General features: G+C 34.9%; 1 pseudogene; it reads left to right on the forward strand.

Moving 5' to 3' along the window:
- The first annotated feature begins 3,455 nt into the window (after window positions 1-3,455).
- Window positions 3,456-5,088, forward strand: LOC111370086 (annotated as a pseudogene).
- The last annotated feature ends 1,672 nt before the right edge of the window (window positions 5,089-6,760 follow it).

Consider the following 6,760-nt stretch of genomic DNA (forward strand, 5'->3'; position numbering starts at 1 on the left):
CAGAGTAACATGTATAATGGTAAGTCTAAACATATACGTCGTAGAAACAATACCATAGGACAACTACTCTCAACTGGAGTGATCACTATTGACTATGTAAGGTCAAAAGATAACATTACGGATCCGCTAATCAAAGGGTTAAATAGAGAGTTAGTTGGGAAATCATTGAAAGTAATGGGATTTAAGCCCTTGAATGAATAAGTCATTACAAAGGAAACACAACCTCGTTGATTAGAGATCCCAAGATTTAGATTCAAAGAGATATCCTAATTGTAAAGGCTTAATAAAATCACTGTGGGGGGTGTTTCCTCCTGTCCATTCCTACGTTGTAATAGTGTTGTCCGTAAGGATGAAGTATAAGCAATAGGCTCTTAATGATTCTTATGTGTCAAAGTTCGAGCCAGGTAATGCGGGTTATTTGTAATAAGAAATCAACTATGTAAGAGAGAATTGGGGCCGCTTCTAAGAAAATTGTGTGGGGCTCAATTCTTAAGAACTCTCACAGAACCAGGCATATGTTCATGACAAAACGAATATAATAATGAGAACTGAATTGAGTTAGGAAGAATCCCGTGTGGAGTATATCATCGTTTATATAAATGGTAGAATAGTTAAATGACAACATTTCTACTGGTTAGCTAGTAAAGTAAATATACTTTCACAAGGGAAGGTTCGAAGGGTAGTACCTACCTATCATATACAGGCTTCAACCGTTGAACTTTATCATCACGTCTTGTGTCTCATGGTCTCGTGTCTCTTCCAATTTTCAATCATGTGGGAGATTGTTGGAAAAAATGAGTAAATAGCTCACTTTTGGCAATATTTTATGTGGGACCCGTTGGTCCAATTTTGAATATCAAAATTGATCTGTGTTCTCTTCCGTGAGAGCATCAAAATCGTATATTTACTTCTCAAAAATGAAGCTCGGGTGAATGAGAAATTGGAGCTCAAAGATGACCATGGAAATATGGTTTAAGTGGGAAAATTGCATTAATCCCATATAGGAAAAAAATGAAAGCAAGAACCACTTTAAATATGATTGCACATTGGAAGGGTGTAATCATGTGTATCATAGAAGTTCTCTCTACGTGCATGCATAGGGAGTGCAAATCACTGATCGAAATTGCCTTCGGACCTTAAACTTGTGTGTGGGCGCTATTTACATACACGAGTGTCGAACTGGATAGAGCAAAAATTGGCCCGCTTGGAGTGTCCCCGTTTTGAAATTTTTTGCTTTCTCCAACTACCTTTGAGTTTCCAAAAACTGCCAAAACTCCTGCAGAAACTAAAGTGGCTCCAGTGTTTATTGCCAGAGTTAATGGCAGATGGCAGATTTATTTTATATATCAAATCTCATAATTTTTCAACAATTCCAACATACTCGAAAATACAGGAAAAAAAGAAACTGTGTCTGTACACACGAATATAGTCGGCATACTGCATAATTTTTCTGTTTGTATACGTAATCTCAGTTTCTGTCCAAAGTCGTGATGGTGATATTGTTCAGACGCTAAATCGGTTCACCAGAGTAGTTTCTGCAGTGCTCAAATTCTACGGGTTTTACCATTGTGTCTTGGGAAACGGACGCTCAGATTAGACTCAAGTACTTACGGTGAGGGGGCAAATCTGTTTTAAGGAAACTGTTTCGTACAGGCCTCGGGTTGAAGATTTATTTATTTTCTGCAATTCACATATATATTTATTTAGCGATTTACATATTTACAGTTTAATCTTATGTTTCGTAGATTTTTCAGTTTATTTTGTTATATGTGCTTTATATAATTTTATAGTTTATTATTTGTATGTCAAAAAAAATCTGAAGAAAATTAATTAATTTAATAACATTCAGTTTGATAGTTGTCCGACTGGTATTTATTTAAATAATATATGCAAATACATTATTTCTATATTTTGGTGTATGTAAGTGCATATCCGGTATGTTAGTTGCATATACGGTATCTAGCAAATATGTGTAAATCACTTATTGTATATGAAATGGAATAAAAATAGTTTGTGAAAATTTTGTGCAAATACGATGGGCTTTCTACAAATACGATAAGGTACCTGCAAATAAGATAAACAGCTTATATATATATATATTTATAAATGATATTCTTAAAATTGGTATCTAAACTACACATACGGTATGTGATAATCCGGTTTCATTACCACTTCTATATTTCCAACAGAAACCACAAACATATACAAGGGTACATGTTCAACTGGTTGCTGCAATATGCAATGCTATGGGGTCGGCCAACCATTCCGACCTCCATACCTGTGATCGGTCCCTTCTAAATCCTTGTTCTATTCTTGATTCATGACTCGAGCAAATTCTTCCTAAATCTTATAAAGTCAAAACGACATTATTAGAAAATCTTTCCAAAATAGATAATAGTCATCTTGCCTTGATTCATCTCCCGTTCTCCCTTCAAGTTTTTTCCTGATACGAGCCACATATCAAGTAGATATTGTTCAATTAATATTTTTTGGAAAATCAATTAGTTTTTATTAATTGTACATCAATCCAAGTTATTATGCATTTTATTATTTAGAAAGATTTGAATTAAATACTTGTTTTGAAGTCACCCATCAAGTGGATATCGTAAAATGCATTTGATACTTGCATTTTATAATTTTTCATATTAGAAAAGAAAATTTGCTTATGATAAAAGAAGGCTAATTCACATTTTCTTTTTTAAAATTTTTATAATATCATATTACTTGAATTTGGATGCTTTGATTTAGCCCTTGTTTGGGATCCATTTTAATGAGATTTTGGGAAAAATGTATTTAGAGAATATATGTTTAAAGAAGAAAGAAAATTTTAAGTTTACGTGTAATATTATTTTATTGATAAGTGTGTGGTTGATAAGAAGATAGAAAAAAATGAATTGAAATTTTAATGGAGACCAAATAGGTGTTTAATTGATTCAATCATCACTTAGGATTTTTTTGAATTTCTTCTTCTAGCATCAAATTTGTTGTTTAACTAAATATTTGTTCAAAAATTATAAGATGTTGCTAGGCATTCTCAGCTGTTGCAGCCATGGAAGGAATAACCCATCTTTCAACAAGAGAAGTTGATTATCATTTGCTATTCGGAATTTTTTGTTTTGAAACAAATTAGGCCTAAATTAGGAGATGTGACAAAAATTAATATGGGATGATCAAGCATTATTAATATGGAATAAACAAAACTTGTATTATGAGATTCAAGAAATATTTAGTGAGAATCATAAATGATGAATAAAAAATGATCCTAAATAGCGCACAAACAAATATCTTCTATTATTCTTTCTAAATTTTTTTATAAATAAGAATTTATGAATAATCTTGATGGCCTGGTTTGCTTTTAATGCATTTGAACTCTGAACTCTATATATAGAGATCAACTTTTTAAAGGGAAGGCATCCTTTGTTTGCATTGCAAGATCACACAATATTTCCTATACAATGGCTTCTCTTGGACAAAATTGTTTTCTCGTTTTTCTGTTTACTTTTGCAGCATTGTCATACCAGGCGACTTCCCGATTATCTTATAATGATGAAATGTCGATAAAGCACGAGCAATGGATGGCTCAACATAAACGCACTTACAAGAGCAACGAAGAGAAGTTGAACAGATTTAAGGTATTCAAAGATTATGTAGAGTTCATAGAAAGTTTCAACAAGGCTGGTAAGAACAAATACAAGCCTGAAATCAACAAATTTGCAGACTTAACTAATGAAGAATTCGTTGTGAAATATACTAGAGCCAAAATACCATCCTTTAAGAGATCATCAACAACCCCGTTCACGTATGGAAATGTGAAAGATGTAGCACGTAGCCTTGACTGGAGAGACAAGGAGCAGTTACAGCGGTCGAGAACCAAGGAGGATGTGGTTAGCCATCTAAATTATATATATGGACTTACTTGCTCACGAAACTTGACAAAACTAGACGAGTGGTGTCAAATGTGTCATGCCATGCTTAGGGGCAGAGCTAACACTTGGCGAGCCCCTACGGCTGCCCGTGCTTGCTTGCTGGGGTCGTTGAAACTTTTTTTTTTTTCCCCCCCCCCCCCCTTATATTGGGATGGCCGTCCATGCCCACTTGATTCCACCCACACTAACTTGAACTACGGCCATCCGTCTGTGCTCACTTGTATCCACCCATTTTCACCTAAATTCTTGGATCCATCATTAGCCATGCTATATGCCGGCCTACATTAAGAGTTGGGTCAAGCTCAATTAAAGGGGCACGTGACTCATGGGCTGGTCAAGACAGCCCTGTATTTAAATAAAAAGGGGAAAAAAAAGAAAAACTATGTTAAAATACATGAAAGAGCCTGTAGACCAAGCCTTGTAGATGGGTCGAGTTGGCCCCAAATACAATAGATAATTATCATCAAGTCTCTTACCAAACATGCTCATGTGTTTACTATGTGTTTCAACTATCATGTTTTCCTCCATTATTTACTAATTAAACGTATTAATAATGACCATATATAATACACAGGATGTTGCTGGGCGTTTTCAGCCGTGGCTGCAATGGAAGGCATTTCTCAAATCAAAATAGGAAAGTTAGTTTCACTATCTGAGCAACAACTACTAGACTGCATGACTACTACAGACAGCTGCGAAGGTGGCTGGATGGAGCATGCCTTCGAACTCGCTACGCAGAATCAAGGACTCGACTCGGACGCGGACTATCCTTACCAGGCTAAAGAAGGAACTTGCAGACACAACAAGCCATCCTCCCTTCCAGCAATGATAACTGGCCATCAAAGTGTACCTATGAATAATGAGACAGCACTTCTTATGGCTGTGGCTAATCAACCTGTAAGTGTTAGAATCGACCCGACTCAAATGCGGTTCTACAAGAGTGGGATTTTAACGGGAGATTGTGGAACTCATCTAACTCATGCTGTCACAGCAGTTGGATACGGTACAAGTGAAGATGGTACTAAGTATTGGATATTCAAGAATTCATGGGGTCCAAACTGGGGAGAAAATGGGTTCATCAGGATTCAAAGGGATATTGCTGCCAAAGAAGGAATGTGTGGCATTGCTATGTATCCTACGTTTCCCACAGTTTAAGATTTTAGACGAGATAATTCGTTAAGTCGAATCACTAAGATTTTAAAGGATCGATTCACTTTTGCAGTAAAATTAAATTTGCAGAAAATGGAAAAATCAAACATGAAAATATGTTTTAATCTAAAAGGGCCTGGGTGTTAGTTCTTGCGACCTAATCACCCGTTGAGCATCACCAAATGTAATATAGCTCAAGTTCCACTAAGTATTAACCAAGAACAGTACAATATGTATGAAGAAACCAAGAGTTTCTTCGAGTTTCCTTCTGCGTCTATATAAACCATAACCAAAACCCTCTCAATCACTAATGGACTGTACAAAACATTCAAAGACTATCTCTAAGAATACAGATTAAGAAATCACTAAGAATATTTCAAATTTGCAGTAAAGAGAAAACCTTAATCTTTCACTCAGAGAGAAAAGGAGAGAAAAGATGAAAGGACAGAAAGCATCGAATCCTCCAGCATGAGCGCCAAAACCAAATTAAGTATCTGAACAGTCAACCATCATTATCCATGGGTCAAGATGAAGCCACGTGAATGGCTGATCCTTAACCATTAACAAGGCAAACACGTTTTTCTGCAAAATATGATTTCATAACCAAGAAATAAAAACATAATGGTCCAGGTCCATACTTAAGTCCATTGGGCTAGAAAGAAACAGTGAGACAGCCCACATATCATAAAACAATTTATAGGTGTTTAATTCCATAAATTATTGACAAGGCGTGCATGTCACACATGCTAGACTAGACTGCACATGATTAAGAATGAAAGACAGATTTATAATAATCATAATGAAAAATATACCAGGTAGGAGAGCTTGTCATCAAGCCATTTTACAAAAGGTACAACATCTTCAATGTCGGTGAATGAAGCCCCTTCCACTTCTTTGATTAAGAACCTAATGAAATCTCCTTGTGTTTCTACGTCAATTTTAATCTGCAATTAAAGTATTTAGAAAAAAGTTATCGAATTTTATTGAATTTCTCAACATTTCTCCATATTGTCACTAGGTAAAATAGTAAGTATAGCATAAGATTAAACTTTTAAGATGGAACAAAAACTAGCTACATAAGTATATGAATTGTCATAAATACCCTCGTGGTTCGTTGAATGACCTTTTTGCAATACCAATTTTGATTTGGAATTTTTGTCATGTCTTATGTTGTAAAGTAAACATAACAAAATTCCTAGAAAAACCGAAAAAGTGTAACCACAAAAGACACTGGGACAGTCAATTCAAGCGACCGTGGCATGTAACAAGTGGCAACAAAACTCAGAATCAATGACCAAAAAACGGAAAACTTAGCTAATAAATGAGAGGAACGATTTTTAAAAACATGTATTAAAAGTCATAATGTTTAAAACTCAAAATCATAATGTTTAAAAACATGTATTAAAAAATTATTCCTTTAAATCATTATATTTTTTAAAAAATAAATAAAATAAAATGGAATATGGGAATATTTAAGATGTATATTCGGTGCTATCATTCGATTTAGTCTGACAATCATGCTAATCTTTGAAAATATATAGTTGAATGAATATATGTAAGATCTTTGGGTAGACAAATCAGTGATTTCGTAAGGAAACAATCCAAAAATTTCACTCAAACTCATGTGATTTGGGTCAATTCGAGACAAATTAATTGGGGAGGGGGGGGGGGGGGGCCCCATGGGG

This window comes from Olea europaea, chromosome 21 (genome assembly GCF_002742605.1).
Source record: "Olea europaea var. sylvestris chromosome 21, O_europaea_v1, whole genome shotgun sequence".
NCBI classification, from domain to species: Eukaryota; Viridiplantae; Streptophyta; class Magnoliopsida; order Lamiales; family Oleaceae; genus Olea; species Olea europaea.